The sequence below is a fragment of the Pectinophora gossypiella genome, chromosome 12 (genome assembly GCF_024362695.1).
Source record: "Pectinophora gossypiella chromosome 12, ilPecGoss1.1, whole genome shotgun sequence".
NCBI lineage: Eukaryota > Metazoa > Arthropoda > Insecta > Lepidoptera > Gelechiidae > Pectinophora > Pectinophora gossypiella.
Window position 1 is genome coordinate 1931031 of NC_065415.1, and position 19174 is coordinate 1950204.

Here is a 19174-nt window from a genome sequence, read left to right on the forward strand (position 1 = left end):
CCCTTTGGGGTTGAATTTCGCAAAATCCCGTCTTAGTGAGCAAATACGTCCTCAAAAGAAACTCCCATGTAAAATGCGAGACACCTAGCGCTTGTGGTTTTTGAGATTTCTTGATGATTGAGTTAGTCAATCAGACAGTCAGTGACCTTTTGCTTTTATAATATATCATCATCATCAGCCCATTAACGTCCCCACTGCTGGGGCACGGGCCTTCTCTATGGATGGATAGGGAGATCGGGCCTTAAACCATCACGCGGGCCCAGTGCGGATTGATGGTTATTAACGACTGCTAATGCAGCCGGGACCAACGGCTTAACGTGCCTTCCGAAGCACGGAGGAGCTCTAGATGAAAACATTTTTTTTGTGGTCACCCATCCTATGACCGGCCTTTGCGAAAGTTGCTTAACTTCAACAATCGCAGACCGAGCGCATTTACCGCTGCGCCACCGAGCTTTATAATATGTACATAATATAAAACGACGCACTGCTGAGAATATGAACTATCTTGTTTCATACAACGAGCTCCAGTTTCGCGCCATTATTTGCTATACTATTGCAATTTATCATAGTCGCACTGTACAGGATATGCAAGTGAAGTCTTTAACTCCCTTGGCTCGAGTCCAATCGTACACAGCTCTGTTTTGGATGCTACTAGTGCTAAACCAAGCACATTTTATCCACTAGATTTGGTTAGCTTTTTCCTTTTACAAGCTTTAAACTTTTTCTTTTCCCCGGCGTTTTATCCAGAGTGGATTCTCTGGTTGCTAAAATTGGATTTGTCAGTAGATGGAGTGTTGTGTAGAAGAATTTGAAACTAGTTGATGAATTAAGTTTTCTAGTATGATATTGAGGTCTGTTTATTACTTACCTTATGGTTACCCCAAATATCCTGCGAAACCTTTGAAAAACATCTACTTAGAAAATTTGTCAATCCCTTTTAAATATTGAATCATCTCCCTAGCGTTGTCCCGTTTCTCATGGAGTCTGCTTCCCTAACCTGAAGATTTGACAGGCCCGGATTTTTACAGGAGCGATTGCCTGTTCGACCTTCCAACCCACGAACGGAAAATCCAGTTATATATTTCGGAGGTATGTAACCTAACACATGATCTCCGAAACGCATTTCTCGGGAATATGCGTTTCCTCACGATGTTTTCATTCATCGCTGAGCATGAGATATTGGTATTGGTATTGGTATTGGTATTCGCGGGCCGGTTTCCGCAACTCGACGTCTGTGCGCCTATTTTGCGTGATACCTGAAACGGCTGGATTACTCCAGCCAGCCTAGTTCCCCAAGGAAGTCTAACAGTCCTTTGACGTTGCTGACCACCTCGGGGAGGCACCCCGTCAGGCCGAGGTGCCTGGCCCGGTAGTTGGCGACTCCTCCACACTCCAGTAGAACGTGAGCCGCTGTCTCCTCCGCCTCCATGCAGGCTCTGCACAGGGGGCTGTCAGTGACACCTAGTGTGAACAGATGTTTGTTGAAGGCACCGTGACCAGTAATATAAAAGAGCATGAGATAATAATTGATTACTTATGATCCAAACATGAATTTGAAAACCAATGGCTTAGGCTTGTTGCTTTTGCTGGGATTTGAACCTGCGAGCTTACAGTGAGGGTCACCCGTTTTTCCAACTGAGCTACCAAGAACTTAAAATTCAAAAATATCTTTATTCAGTAGGTAACATACTAACACTTCGAATCGTCATTTTTTTGCATAACGAATGTCTCATTCGCCTAAAATTACTGCAGCTTCTCACGACCAGTATAGCCGGGTAAAAGAACTGCAAGAAAAACCTCGGCACGAGGCTCTTTACATACATGTAACTTCATAAAACAATCATGTGATCAACAACATGACAAACTGAAAAAAATATAGGTAATGCTGTTTTTGCAATGGTTTGATTGAAACCGGTAATCATTCCCCTTGGCCGTATAAAAAAGGTCTCTGGCAAGCAGATGTTAAATAATAATATTGACTCCTTGACCTTTAGGGCATTTATGCTACTTGGCGAAATCTTTCCTCTACAATGCCTTGTTCACACGTGCCGAGTAAACTGGCGAGATAGTGCACTCGACCGAATACTCGTTGTATATTGGCGAAGAAAATTAGACTTTATCTGTTCCGTGCGAGTTCCATATTATGTCACGTGCCACAATGACACCCCGGACACTCCATATAAAAATCTCATTTTTAACGTGTGCCGCCTAAGGCGTAAGTGCGAGCGAAACGCAGTTCGCGCGCTCTCTCCTTTACTCCTTAGGTATCTAAGACTATAGTAAGACCCAGAGAGGGTGTGGTCGGCGCCTGATACGAATTGGTGCGGAGCGGAGAGTTACAGTTCTATAAGTACGTAGTATTATTTTTTATACACACACACACACATATATTCACATATTGGGTAATAGTGAGTACGTCAAGTGCCGAGTGCACTGTCTAGCTGCTTTACTCAATACGTGTGAACAAGGCATTGAATTATCTGATGAATATGAAAGTTCACCGCTCGTTATAAAATGATGACGGGAACATCGCAAAAGCTCAATATTTAAGGCTCTAAGTATTATTAATAAGGTTTTTATACTCATTAGAGCCTTCTTAGCTTATTACTTTTAAATTGTTGATGGTTTCACATTTTTTTTAATAGTAATTAGGTTCATAATTTCTTAATAGAATCAACCTTAATTTATTTCTTTTGCTTTTCTGTATGGATATCCAAATAGCGAGTAGGTTCGCCTTTGACCACATTCCCACCTGGTGATAAGGGGAAATGGCCTAAAGTGAAAAATCCTTACCTACCAAATATCTGTGGAGCAAGTCTATACTCTCTTATGCTATAATTAGTTCATCACAGAATTGCCAGAGAGAGAATTTTTTCGCACTTTGTGAGACATTTGTTTGGTAAGGACATTGCAGGCTTGAATCATCCGATTGTCTGAAAAAGTAAGATGATTTCGTGCTTGAGAAGGCAACAAACAACACCAACGCGCAGTGGAGCATTAGTGGAGCAGTATGCTCCTGCCCCTCCCCCCCCCCTGATTATATACGTATTAAGGTATTTATGGTTTCTTAAATGAGGAGTTTTCTTTGTAATAAATAGGGGAAATAACACGACTGGCAACCCTGGTCCATCACGTCAGTACATTTTCTTTTTTTAAACAAAAAAGGCTGTAAAACCTTTACGTCGGGTTGGCTACAATCTCATTAAGGATGCTATTAATATCTTAAATCAATGAAGAGGGACGGATTCGACCGATGGCTCGGTGGTTTAATGTAGCAGAACTGTAAAATGCGCAGAGGGTTATATGGAGAATGAACTTTAGAAACATTTACATTATGAATCAAAAGTTCACCAGACTTATGTAGATAAACTGTGTCGTTCCACTCGTAACAGAATTCAGATTTAATTTGTTCATTTACAAATCAAAATCTTGCAGAAACTCTCATGTTTGTTTACACATAAGTAGACAATTTTTTTTCGCCTAACATTTAAAACCTTGGTCAAATTCTATCGCCAGTAAAAAAAACAAAATGGCGGAAAAAGAAGATCACCGCCATACAAAAATTTGTTTTTCCAGGAGTATCTGGAGGTAATAAATGTGTATGGGGTTTGATCAGAACGTCATGGAGTATGGAAATACTTCTCGTACTTCGAAAACTACTCCGCATCATGATTTCTATCTTATGTTGCACTTTTTTATTTCGCTTTATAGGTCTGTATAAGTAATTAATCTGAACTTTCTTCGGTATCAGGCGACTAGAAACATTATGAATAATGATATGAATGATCTCCTATCGTGTGGGTTGTAAAGTGGATTCATTATTTTTGAATTTTAGAACGAAGTCAAGAGCAAACCCATCTTAATTTAAAAAAAAATCGCTATCGCAGTCCGAGCGTCCACTAAGCTGTGCTTAGCCATACTTAGCCACTTAGCAGTTATAAGCCGTTCTCGGTTAGTTCTGTGACTCAATTATTAATAAGTTTCATAGGCAACCGAGCTTTTTAAAGCTAACTCCACTAGCTAAGCAGCTGTTTAGATTGTTGTCTTTATTAGCGGACATTAAGAGACAGTTCTGGCGTTATCGAGGGAATCATTATGTCGCGTTTTCAAGGAGATTGAACGGAGTACAGTCATGAGCAATATAATGTACACACTTTAGGACTCTGTCGCACTAACATTTTTGACATTTAGTGAGACTTACAGTTCAATTTCTCAAAAAGTTAATGTGACATGGTACCAAAGTGTATATATATTAATGCTCGTGACCGTACCACATTTTGAATACTAGTAACCTTGTTCCCGTATTCATAACCGTGTGGCGGGTCCGGATTCGAATCCCTATTGTTTGATTAAATCATGGTAGTATAAATTCTATCTATATTTAATCTATATTCCCAATGACGGACTAACCAGGCTACGGTAAAAAAGCTTATTATAAGATTAATGACTACCTAAATGATAAAAATGTCTGGTATTGAATGTGTTCCTCTAGTTATTAAATAACTTGTAATGTGTACCATTGGTTTTTAAAAGATGTGTTGCTGTTGCAGTTTCTTGTCATTTCTTCTCCTCAGCCATAACACCTTGCGAAATGACGTAAATTCAAAAATGTTACATTGACCTTCAACAAGTTTGTCCATGATAATTACGTTGGATAAATGATTCTGATTTCTGATTTACTTTTCTCAAAAATAATAAAGATGGCGGTGCCTAGATTTACCGTGATAATTACCTATTTTCCCATTACTCGTATACTTAATTATTTTTTAAAATACAATAATAAGTAATGGCAGAACATACATACATACATACATAAACTCACGCCCGTAATCCCTAATGGGGTGGGCAGAGCCACAAGTAATCAAAGACAACTTGCAGCCACTGTTGATACGAAGTCCAAAGATGGATATGATGAACCTTATGGTGATAAGGGATCAGCCTATCGCCCATAACATTAGTCCATCATGTTAGATGACACAATCCCTCTGTCGGCGGTGTGTAATGGCAGAAGCTTATATAATTTTAATTATTGCTTGATATTGGGAAACTGGGCAACCACGGCTCACAAAGTAAAGTTTTTTATATAACGTAAAATGTATCAAACCTGCTTTGTCATTCATATATAACGGCCTCCGTGGTCCAGTGGTTGAGCGTTGGGCTCACGATTCGGAGCCCGGGCCGGGTTCGAATCCCGGGACATATCACAAAAATAATCTTTGTGTTTCCCAGTTAGCATATTACAGGCTGATCACCTGATTGTCCGAAAGTAAGACGATCCGTGCTTCGGAAGGCACGTTAAGACGTTGGTCCCGGTTATTATTTACTGATGTGTGACTAATCGCTTCATGAGCCATGTCAGGTGCCGTTGGCGGCTCAATAGTAACTCTGACATCAGGGTTGATGAGGCTGGTATTCATCTCACAACCCACACGATAAGAAGACCTTATTTTAATATTTAATCGTCTTGACCCGATAATAATAGCTTACTATGTACTTAAGCCTAGAAGTCAGAGACATTAATGCAAATAACGATCTAAAACACCTCGTAAAAAGTATGGGATCCAACCAGAATCAGCTTATAACTGCCAAATGGCTAAGTGTGAGTTAAACACATTTTAGTACACTGCGGTCTGCGATAGTGCATTAACTTAATTGCAATATGACGCTGAAAAGCTCGCTAGGTAAAAAGGTACTACAGATGGCCCGGAAAATATTTCGATTTTTCGGTACAAAATGTTGCCTGCACATCGTTTTACGGAATATTTCAAAATATTTTGCATTTTTAATTTGGTATCTTTCATAAAATTGAAATTAAAACAGGGGACTAAAAGGCATTGAAGCATTATCTCCCTAGCATTATGCCGTTTTCACGGGGTCTGCTTACCTAACCTGATTCTAAGAATAGAAAAATAGAGAATAGAATATAAATTATTTATTACTACTATGCCACACACAAGACAATAACATCACTTAAAATTTTTCACAAAACAATTAGGTACAAAAAGCGTAGAGAATGTTCATTAGAATGATCATAAGGTGGTGGACGTTGTGATAAAAGGGCCTCACTCAGCACAAGTCGCGGCGTGAACCACGACGCTGGTTCTGCTGGTATTCTGTGCTTGGGGCAAGCCGGTGGTCCCGTCACTTTTAGCAGTGAAAAACACTTATAACACTAGGAGTATGCTTCATACTCGCTCCAGTTGCTAGAAGGGAACCCTGTGCTCAGCAGTGGGACGTATATAGGCTGTTTATGTAAAAGTAACATCTGTAGTATAGCCGCTAAAAGTACCAACTGATATTGCTTGGCAAAGTAACTCTGCAACTGAGAAGTATCTATCTAGGTATGGGATTATACCATAGCAGCTAAGCTAAAAATAAGAGTACTGTGAATCTCTGATATTTCTAACGACGTCTCTCTGCAGTGCAGAGTCGCCGAAAGCAATTTCTAACGCGATTACCGGTTTATCTTGAAAATTAAATCTTGCGGAATGGTGTTACGAATCAAGAGCTTTATTGCAGACTCAAGTATTCCATTGTAACTTTGTTCAAACCAATTTTATTTAACAACTCAAAAACACACAGACAATATTTTCATTTTTTTAATCGTAGGTAAAGTACATACTTTAGTTTTCGCCTGACTGTCAAGTGAGTGTTTTAGATCTTCTTAAATAGGTTAATTATAATCAAATCAAATATACTTTATTGCACACAACATATAAAACAAATTTACACAAATGGACGAAAAATACAGCACAATCTGGCGGCCTTATTGCTAAGCAGCAATTTCTTCCAGGCAACCAGTGTAAAGGAAACATTTATTACAATTTGGTGCGGGACAGTGCAACATCTTGTATAAAATTATAAAATACTAACATAAAAAAAGCAAATAAAAAAAATAAAAGTAAAAAAAAATATATATTTCATTATCCTTTGTCATATCTTACATGTAAAATCTTCTTACATGCGGGTTGTGATGTGGAGTAACAACCTCAGCAACCCTGGTGTCAGGGTTATTATTGAACCATCAAAGGCCCCTGACATGGCTCATGTAACGACTACTTACTTACATTACTAAGTAGTAACCGGGGACGCGTAATTAGAAATGCTAGTTCAGTACATCCCCGCTGGGCGTGACGAACTGGAGTACGATTTCCAAGCGAAAAACGCACGGAAACCCTACTCCAGTTCGTTTCGGCCGGGATTTGTTCCGTTCTAATACCAAATACTAATACCACTTGGTATTAGTTTATTTCCGAATTTATTTTCCATTCCGAACGAGTACCACATTTTAAAACCAATACCAAAACAAGTTTGAAGGAATCAGGTACAGTCAGGTTCCGTAAAATGAAAATGCTTTGAAGCGGGGACGTATCGTACTAGAATTTCTAAATACGCAACCGGCACACACGCCTTCTGAAACACGAAATTTAATTATAATTATTTATCATGTACGCCTGACTAGCCCAGTTGGGTATACAGGGTGTTAGTGACATCGTAACGAAAACTTTAAGGGATGATTCAGGCCATAATTCTGAGTTGATATCAAGTGGAATTTTCCATCGCAAAAGTATAGAATTAAAAATAATTTAAATAAAATAAATTAATTTGGCGACGGAACATTCCACTTGATATTAACTCGGAATTATGGTCTGAGTCATACCCCTCAGTATTCGTTACGATGTCACTAACACCCTGTATAGTCGTGAGCTTATGTAACGTTATATTATGCTTCAGACTTTAACACTGTAAATTAATTATGGTATGACCTAGATCTTCTCTTGTTACGCTAATGGAATCGCTAATTGAATAAAATGCTTACTAAATAACTCATTAATCATTATAAAATGGACTTGTTTTAAATCATTCCTAATAAAAATCGTTTGTAGACCGAACCGACCGAGGCGAATGGTTATGTGGTATGGTACCGTATACAGGGTGTTAGTGTATATTAACTTAGAATCATGGTCTGAAGCATACATACATAAATAACCTTCAGTTTTCGGTACGATAAACAGCCTATATATGTGTACTTTCGTAGTTCGTATCTTTTTGTATGTCGGTGATCTATATATTATCCCTATGGGGGTAGGCAGAAAGGATTATTTTTAAATACAAATATACTTTATTGCACACAACATACAAAACAATTTTTACACAAAACATTATTAGGCGGCCTTATTGCTAAGCAGCAATCTTTTCCAGGCAACCAGTGGTAAAAAAAAAACATTATTATATTTGAAATGAAAAAAAATAATAATGAAGAAATGGAGGATTGCTTGAAGAAAATCACATCACAATGTGATTATTCAAAAAGCTTACTATGTTTTCACTATAGGAGGACGATAATATTATATAATTATGACACTTCCTCTTTGAAGTTTGTAATAAAACCGTCGGAAAAATCAATGGAACACGGCAAACAGTAAATCCCAGCCAATAAGCGGTGCGCAAAAACATGTTTATTGCTAAGTTGAGATTCCGTTCCTTCGGGATTTGTTGCGCGTGACTTGCGCACTAAGTGTCACAGATTACTAACTATAGTATGTCGTGTAAACACAGAATTTATATACTTAGTACTGTGCGACGTGACATTTACTTTGTACAGTCCTTTTGCAAACCATCCGCTCGTCTTGTTTGGTTAATATAAAAAAACACACAACACAATTTGACAATAAAAAAGACACAAAAGGCACAACACATTTCTAAAAGAAATTACTTCCAGAAGGCCTGCGAGACCTGACCTGACCTAAGTGGGTTATTAACAAAAGTGCTTATCCGGCGCACACAAACTTAACCTAATTTTATTTTTTTAAGTTTGTACTTTGTTCCTGCCCCCGTGGCATAAGAACTACGCCGCGCGCGACACGAATTATATCGAGGACTTTGGGTGTCCTTTAAGTTGCATAAAATTAATATTATTTATTTTATCTGATCTTTCAGTGTATTTTCGTTTCTTTTGTGCTGGAGGGCAAACATTTATTATTATATTAAGAGTATGGGTTTCAACTTTTATGGGTATTAAAATTAAGGGTGTTAATTATATATTTTTTAATCGTTATTTATATTGACACTATGTACCTATATTAAAGATATACTTTTTAAATATATATATTTTAAAGTTGTGGTTTTTAATGATTATGTGTTTAAATGATTTTCAATATAGGCCTTTTCAATTATGGATTTTAATATAGACCCGAGGACTTTATCTACTCTATTCACTAGTCCGGGCGTGCGTCAATGATTACAACATTACTTGATGATGATGTCCTCCCAGACGTATCCGTCGACGGCGATACCCGTCCAGTTAGTCTAGCCTGGGCTCTTGCATGGGCGCGAGCGTGACTAGCAAAACCAAATTTGGTTTTGTAAGTCCTGTTGCAAGAAGCACAATTGAGAGTCCCACTTGAGTGTAGTGGTAGGAGGGCTTTAGTCGACAACATTGCATTGCATTGGGACTACATTACTTACCATTGAGTTAACAATAAGTAATACTTCGTATGTCCCACTGCAGGTCAAAGGCCTCTCTTCCCTTCTTCCACTCTTCCCACACACATTGAGACATTGAGGGCTATTAATAATAATAATACTTCGTATAGAGGAGACATTCTCCACCCCGCACCAATACGAGCTTGGAGTGAGCTTGATTTATCTCACCCCCTGATAGGAGCCACTTTAGTATATTTAAGGGTGTAGGGTCCCTAGTCTGTTTCCTGGGTACGTTTAGCGGATTCAGTGTAAAACATAAATAAATTACTCTTTTTCTCATTTATCATTATTTCTAGTTTCTAATAATAAAAATAACATTTAAATAGCTTCAGACCCAGAGTAAACATGAAGAAAATGGGAAGGGTTTATAATATTTTTTATTGGTTGTAGATTCTCTAGACCTTCAAGCAGTGGCAAAAGGTGTAGAGCTCATTTAGCTTTATTTATCTGCGACAAAACATATTTCGATCATCGAATGGTGTAACTACACTTACGCCATCTATTGTCGCCGAAAATTATATAGCTAGGATCCCAACGCCCTTAAGACGTAAGGAGTAGGAGGACCGTCTGTCTCACGGAAGGTTGTACACGGTAAGAACAGGAGTATTCTATGGAGTGCCCAGGATGTGACGTTAAATTACATTCAAAAAGTTCCTAACTCCGAGATCTTGCAAATTCCTGAAGGTGTCACCTTAAACTCATTGATTTATTAATAAGGTTGACTTTAAGGTGGTTATTAAGGTGGAACTCCGAGAATCCGAGTCGCAAGGTACCAATAAACATGCCCAAACGCCTCTGGAGACATTTATAGTCGTACGGAACGAGGGATACCGAAAGGTGAGAATGTAAGAGATCGCGATGGTCTGGCCTGGTCTGGGGGTTTAAAATGGCCACATCGAAGCAATTCATCTAAAAAAGCAATATTGCTATTTGACAGTTGATTGCATTGCGCACTTACTTTTATATGTGCAAATGTCAAGTTGCAATTGTGGAACCAGCATTAATATTTTCCCTAAAGTTCAGACATGTTTGTTCGCAGTCTGAAACTCGGAATCCCTGGAGATTCCACCTCGCACGCTATGTAAACCTGATTAATAACCAATTTGATGATGACGTCACTAGCCGATTACCAGCACAAAGTGGATTATGTTTTTTTCATTTAAATTTGACGAAATATGTTTGAGAGTGATGACGCATGACTCGAAGTAAAAATGTTACTTAATGTGAATATTAATTTCAGTCATCATCATCATCTCCCTAGCGTATTATTTATTCGTAGCCCTAGCATTATCGCGTTTTTTTACGTGGTTCGCTTACCTAACCTGAAGATTTGACAGGTCCGGTTTCTTACAGAAGCGACTGCCTGTCTGACCTTCCAACCCGCGAAGGGAAAACCAGCCCAATATAGGTTTGGTCATATACCTCCGAAATACATAATATAAAATAGTGAATATAGTGAATTTTAATTTCAGCAAGAAACGGCCTCTGTGGTCCAGCGGTTGAGCGTTGAGCTCACGATCCGGAGGTCTCGGGTTCGAATCCCGGTGGGGACATATCACAAAGATCAACTTTGTTATCCCCAGTTTGGTTAGGACCTTACAGGCTGATCACCTGATTGTCTGAAAGTAAGATGATCCGTGCTTCGGAAGGCACGTTAAGCCGGTGGTGCCGGTTACTACTTACTGATGTAAATGAGTAATCGTTACATAACCTATGTCGGGGGCCTTTGGCGGCTCAATAATAACCCTGACACCAGGGTTCATGGGGTTGGTAATTCACCTCACAACCTACACGGTAGAAGAAGAAATGATACTGGCAGCCGCTTGGCCTTAAGGTATTTTATAGTTTTTTTATGACTTAGTTCAGACTATTGTTACAATTGTTTCCTTTTATATTTTTTCGGGTCTCCAGAATTTGTGCTCGGTTAGTGGCAATAGGCTCGTCCCCTATTACATGAGACATAAACATAGTGCAAAAACAAACTAAAACTGGCGAGGATTGGGTGTGTCTATGCACTTCTGCGTACTCCTTCAGTGTTAATGGCGCACTACTATTTTATGTGGTAAAATATGACTGGATTCCCATTCCCAAATGCCGCCATTAAGTAAATATATCAGATTAATAACCAACCATGTTGACATTTCCCAGAATCAATATGATCGGATTTACATAATCAACCCCGAATTTACATGAGTTACCTACGTATCATGGGTGACGCGACAATTATAGATTTCGGTCAATAGACATCTGTACCACGTTTATCTAACTGGTCGAAGCCCGTTTTATTTGTCGTGTCTACGTAAATAGCGTAACCATGCGACCATATGCAACGGGGGCAGAAAAGTTTTTAAATAAACTACCTAGATAGAATTTTGTAAGTTAATAGGTACACACGCTCGTAATGGGAAACGGTAAAGTAACTGCTACTTGTCAGATGACAAAAGACACAGTCACTTTTGAAGACAGTGAAAAAATTCCATGTGTAAAGACAATTAAAGCTGAAATGTGCAAGCAAAGCACATATTAACCTTCTCTCGGATGTCTCTTATGTGTGTTGTGGGACCAATAATCGACCTTATCAACCATAGTGTCGTGTATAGTGTCAGGGGTTACTTACTATTGAGCCACCAAAGGCCCCTGACATGGCTCATGTAACGTCTACATACTTAAGTAAATAGTAGCCAGGGCCGACTGCTTAACGTGCCGAAGCATTGAATATACTATACATACATAGATAAACAGCCTATATACGTCCCACTGCTGGGCACAGGCCTCCCTTCAATCAACCGGAGGGGGGTATGGAGCATACTCCACCACGCTGCTCCAATACGGGTTGGTTGAGGTGTTTTACGGCTAATAGCCGGGACCAACGGCTTAACGTGCCCTATGAAGCACGGAATCATCTTACTTTTTCGGACAATCAGGTGATTCAAGCCTGAAAAGTCCTTACCAAACAAAGGACAGTCTCTCAAAGTGATTTCGACAATGTCTCCATCGGGAATTGAACCCGGACTTCCAGATCATGAGCGTAACACTCTAACCACTAGATCACGGAGGCTGTTAATATATACCATAAATCAAAGATATCACGTTCCCTATATCCATAATAAGCCTGGAAAATCCAGTATTCCTAAAACGGGACCGAAACAGCAATTATAAGCTCTTAAAGCCGAACCTAAATGCGCCTGGCACTTACTTATGCTATAGGGCGCCCCAACTTGACTCTTGCCAAGTCTTGCCCTACTAACCTGAACTCAAAGGATCGACATTTACTAATCCCTAAGGAGAAATAACACGGCGCTATTCAAATTACCTTAATTGGGTCGGTTCATAACACAATAATTAGAGTTTGTGTAGCGTAGGCACTGCCTGTCTCCGCCTCTTCAAAGCCTGTACCATGCAAAAGGCTCAAATTGCAATCGGAATTAGCAAATGCTCCATTGTAATTTGACCCTACAGTATTACTGATGTCTATTGTACTCGATATTAGGTAATAAATAGCCGTAATTAAATGCCTACGCCTTTTATGTCTGCCTGGGTCGAATCATTTCCTGGAAATGTATACCTATTATTAAATTAATAAATTTTATTTATTTATTTTTAATTAATTTTAAGTATTAAGTTTTTAGCTTATTTCACAAATCTCTCGAGACAAAGAAATAGTCTACTGACGCAGACGAACAAAGACTAAAAGCAAATGAATCGTTATTGAAATCTTTTAAAATATATTGCAAAAAGCCAGCGTTAAAATCACTGCTGGAAATTCTAGTCCAGTTGACCGTAAAAACAAGCGGGGAGAAATTTAATAAAGTTAAAAAACATCGCTGGGAACCGGTGTAAGTGAATCACGACACAGCGAGGTGTTTTCGAACGAAAATATCGATTTTATGCTAAAGGTGCACCGTCAATATGCCGCCCTCTATGCGGTCGGTGCTATACCTCACAGATTAATTGGTCTAATATACTAACTTGGCTAAGACACGGCAATTTATATCGGCTAAGTGGTTAGTTTAGCAACTTCAATATCTGAAGATGCATTGTTCGTTATATCTGCCAGACGCAGAACTTATGATATTGTAATAGTTTGTAAGTACGTCAGATAGTGCACTAGGAACTCTGAACATAGAACTGCAAGTTGGTCTCGGTTACTACTTCTATTGTACGTTACGTAGTCTTTACATGAGCCATATCAGTCACTCAATAATAACCCTAACACCAGGGTCGCTGAGATTGGTTATCCACCTCACAACCCATACGATAGTAGACAGAACTGGTAACTTCTTCATAAGGTCTTCAAGTCTGGATTCAACTCGGGCTGCTAAAGAGTTTTCAAATATTTTTTGATTATAACGACATTCTTCTAACTAATGTCCAAAAAATCTCGTTCTAAAAATAACTACGTGGTCGTACATTGTCTTTAAAGGTCAAAGGTTAATTAAATATCATCTTGCTATGCTACCAACAATCGAATACAACTCAAAGAAGCTATTATATTATAATATATTATATATTACGTACTGTTATTTAATAGCGATTCCCGTTCCAAGACAAAATACGACTCAATGTAACTGCCATTAAAAAGTCACAGCGAACGAACAAAATAATAATGAGAAACACATTGTTCTGCAATTAGGAATCGCTGATCATTGAGTGGAAAAGTGGAAACCCAACAATGAAGCATTGAAGCTGAGAAAGCCATGGTTCAACAACCGTTTGAAGCGAAGTTCCCATCAATTCCATAGGACCATTTGAATGAGGTGACCTGCTGACGTCATGTTAGCAGGTAGACTCGTAAAAAAAGGACGGACAGGTGAGCAAAGGAATTCGTTCGTCCGGTGTTTGGTTGTGGCTCTTTGACGCGGACAGTCGAACGTTTGGACATTACTACCTACATATTGCTAGTAACCCGTCATCTGGTTTTTGTATCGTATCCTTCTGTGAAGTCAATTTGTGGTCTCCTTTTTTTGTTTAGCGTCTGGATTCTAAATTAAAACAATACACTACAGTTTTTATTTTTTCCGGAAGTGAACGCCCACTCAAAACGTTGCACATTGTAGTTTTTAATACTGTCACAACGTCGCATCTCACTTTACGATTCAGGTCATGGCGTAAAATGAAACAAAGTAAGGTCTTTGTCTGATCCACGCCGTCAGAGATTAGTTGGAAATGGCTGTAAACGCGGGATTCACAGTCGGAATGCATTTAGCGTGTTATACGTTGCAAACGGTTGGGTGCAAGCTAACCTTGTCACGGTTATCTGTCGGTATCATTAACGAATGACCTTATTGGTACGCGAGAAAACATAGGGGCAGATATTGCGACCGTAGCGGCCTCTAATGAAATTTCCATATTATGCGGTGGTGGGTTACTGTGTTTTGAGTTGGTTTATTTTCTTCGTCATGCTTATGCTTGGAAGTGTTAAGTTGAAAAGAGAATTCGGGTTTTTTATCAATACATCTTGATGATCATTCCAGCAGTCCAACACGAGTCTAAGCCAATGATTTTCGAATTTGTCTTCGAGGCCATTTTTAGATCATAAATGATTATCAAGTGCTCAGCGGTGAACGAAAACATAAGGAAACCCGTATTCCCAAGAAATGCGTTTCGGAGGTGCGTGACCTAACCTGTATTGGGCTGGTTTTCCCTTCGCGGGTCGGAAGGTCAGACAAGCAGTCGCTTCTGTGAAAAGCCGGCCCTGTTAAATCCTTAGGTAAGCGGACTTTGTGAAAACGAGATAACGTTTGAGAGATGATGATGATGATGATGATATTTATGTTTTTGGCCATAGTTCACAAATCACCCTATTATTTAACAAATGTTCTATAAAATATTAGATTTCGAAACCTAATATTATGTAAATCCATGTCTTGTGACACAATTTAAATATACAAAACTATAGCTCTAGTAAAAGTTAACCTGGACAGGCGTCTGAACAAGTATAAGATGTATATTACATTGTACTTGATGTTGATATGTGCTAAGCAGCAAGTTGTAAACTTAAGAAGGCCGAAGTAAGTTAATTAAATATCCAAGAGGAAGTACATAGAATGGAAGTTGAGTAACGAGTTTGAGTTTCTAAAGACTGGAAGCACACAAAAACCTTGTTTTACACAGACACTACACACTGACGTTATCGTACACGCGCATCTGTTTGTGTGACGTCCGACGCCCATACGATTGAAGACTAAAGTAAGGCCGAGAGGTGTGAGGTAAACCTAGCTGGTGGGAAGCGGAGAGTGGTATTATTCCTTATTGTATTCTGGAACGAAACGTATGAAATATTAAATAGTGTTATTTGTACACTTTTGCTTAGCTGTTTATAATGCGGTTGTAAGTGGTAGAGTTAGAAGAGGCAGGTTAAACGGACCCTATGAAAAACGAGATAATGCTAAGGAGATGATGACAGCAGAGAGTGAAGTATTCAAAGCAATAGTAATATTTATAGAAAGAAGAACCAGTCAAACATGCACGGTCGCGTCCAATATACGTTACCGTACCATCACCCTTATTTGTCCAACGTCCGAGCAAGATGTCGTTTATTCTGCGCCAGTATTTACCTTTAATTTGTAATGCTAAACGGCCCTACTGAGTCTTTGCTTCCTTGGAATATTGCTGAAATTAATTTACATAGTGTTCCATCGAAAAAACCTGTTAACATTAGAATCCAAGTTAAAATAATTCACATTTTGCAAGACTAGTTTCATATCCAGGGCTTGAGACGCTTGCTTATATAATTTGCAATAAGTAACAAAACAACACACATAAAAAAAAACATCATTCAATTTCAATTCATGTGTACATAAATATTTTCCTGTATCGTCGTCAAAATCACTTACAAAGATATTTCAAGTGTTGAGAAAGTTACACGTTTTCATATTTTCCTCCAGCTCTTATTCCACGTGTAAACAATTTCCTTAATTAAACGTCATTCCTTCACAAATCCTCAGCTTAAAGCTCAACTAACCTCCCTTACAATCCTAAAATTGTCGCATGTAAAAAGTTTTGATATGTCAGCTATGATGTCTGATTAAGAACCAAATTCGAATATTCAATTCTATTCGTTTTCTCATAAAGCGTTCCTTTCGTCGTACTTTCAGGTATTGCAAAACGTGACAAAAACACGTCCCTGTAATATCACTCGGGGTAAACAGAGCCGTTCTGCAGCGAGGGTGCTCGAGATGAATATTTTTCCACGTGCGCTCCAGATCGCACAATGGAACCGAACAATATGGCCTCCTCCTAAAGAACTCTCCATTGTCTATGTTTTCGAGTGCTGTGCCCTTTAAAACTTGAATTTAGATTGAAACGTGGGATAGTTAGTGGCAGGAAGTAATAAGTACTCATAATTGGACGGAGCTCAAGGATGGACATTTGCTCAGATATGAAATTAAATAGAATGTAAAAGCTAATTATTTTATAGCCATTTCTAGAAAACCGAGAGATAAGGAAACGACAAAACTGGTATAAATGACCTAAAAGAATGGCGATCAATAAGTCTCGATTTGATATCTAATATTTCCGGGATCGCCTTGTTGGTACGAAAGTTTCGAAACTCATTTTGGAAAGAAGAAACATAATCCCGACAAAGCCAAAACTATATGTCTCTGTTAGCGACCGCATTATATTTAGATACAAATACCTAAGAAAAAAGTACAAACAATACTCCAGTTCCTATTTACAAACAATTCATTTGTTCAAGATTTACTCGTTAGGATAAAAACCTTTTTGTTTTCACCTTAGTTGAGTCGGAATTAATTAATTCTGTCTACTAATTAGTGTTTTTTATTTTATTTATATCTTAATGTTACCTCTTTAGTTTCTTGGAAGACCCGTCATGGGATTTACTCATATATTTAATTGAGCGTAAACAACAGCTTACTGAATATTCAAGTCAGCGCTCAAACTAGTGAATAATGAATTCTGAGATTTCCAAGCACTTGGTCGCTTATGCTAAAAATAGCCGTGGGAGATGCCGCCTGCTTATTAATTTAGGTCTTGGTGCTTCTGACGCCTACGAGCCAACATTACCTAATGAAACAAAAGTATCTAATGGCAAATTGCGGCGCTATCTGAATACAAGTTGATTGCTGAAGACCTTTTCATTTTGGCCCATATCGTAGACGAAATGCGATATACTTATGTCATCTGAACTACTTTGCTTACGGGAATTCGAAAGAATTCCATATTCAATTTATCATTCGAATCCTGAAATGATTACTTTTACGAATGACATATATATCTTCTTTCCGTTCGATTTATTTGTTGTAGGTACGCGTCGAATTCCTCAGGAACATTTTTGCCGTTCCAAGTAGTTTAGCAAAGGACCGTTTAGACTCCAACAGGTGGTCCGTTTACTTGTTTACTTAATCATCAGAAATGTCTGTCGAATGAGAATTGTCTTTTTGGCTTCTCTGCAAAGTATAACAATTCACGTTATACTAAAGTTCATTTTCGTTTATGAAGAGAAAAGTAATTTTGAAAAGTCACTCCTGCCTTCTTCTTTATAGCATCCGATGAAGAAAATGTGTGGATTATGTAAGGAAAGCTGGCAACAGGTCCTTGGAGAGCGGTAGAAATGTTTCTGTCGCAATATAAGAATGCAAATAATGCTATCCGCGTGCCATTTGGAAGGCCTTAAAATAAGCCATTGTTCTGTGACCTATTTTTGGAAGTTTTTTGCGGGTCTCCTCCGCTCGGGAAATATCTTTCGTCGTTATTACATTGCACCAGGGAAATATACGTACGAACCTATAAGAGTAATATGTGATTGCAAAGGGGTTACAAAAAGCTTTCGACGTTTCCTGCTTTTCATTTTATCTGTATCCCATTATAGTATGCTTTTAGTGTTTTGTTTCCTGTTTTTACCTTTTGAGAAATATATGCGAAAATTAAAACGTACATTGTTTTACGTACAGATTTAACACGATAATTACCTATTTTCTCATTGCACGGGTACATGATTATTCACAAATATAATGTAAAAAATTCACATATATTATTATGCCGGTTATTCATGAAGTTAAAAGGTTAAAAGAAGGCAACTCTGCACGGCGTCATCTACGTTATATTTTGGGGATCGTAGCCTGGAAAGTCCCTGTGTATCAGTGTATCTGTGGACTCTTATAAGAATATTGAAATGAATATTGAAAATAAGAATATTAGGTATTACTTCCTACAACACAAATGACACTTCCGTCATTTGCATAACATAACGGTGCCGGTCATTATACGGTTAGCAAACTGTCGATTTTATAAGATTCATATTCATAGTCACGCCTGTATTCCACACTGAGCACAGCCACAAATCATACAGCACGACTGTGACTACTATTTCGCAAGTTTTAACATGTCTGATATTTTGAGCTCGATCCCACCCCGGGTACAATAGAGAAAAGTGCGCTTTTAAAAAGTAAAACGGGAATATGAGCCACATTTTCATAGAAAACATTGCTTTAAGTTCAGTCATGTTGGGTTTTACAGCTGCTATATCACCTGACAATGTATTTTTCGTTCTGTGGTTGATCTTTCACGACTGCAAAAATGCACGTTCGAAATAATTGATTAGCTTTCGTTTGTCATTTACCTTTTGATACGATGGTGATGATTGGTTAGATTTTTTTTTTGATGATTTGTGTGATGATTTATTACACCGTTCCATATTTTATATTTTTATTTGTATAATTTGATA

The 19174-nt window shown here is 38.4% G+C and overlaps 1 protein-coding gene across 5 annotated transcripts in view; it reads left to right on the forward strand.

Annotated features, from left to right (window-relative positions):
- LOC126371488 (blood vessel epicardial substance-like) overlaps positions 1-19174 on the forward strand; it is a 242854-nt gene that overhangs the window by 12719 nt on the left and 210961 nt on the right. The window lies entirely within an intron of this gene.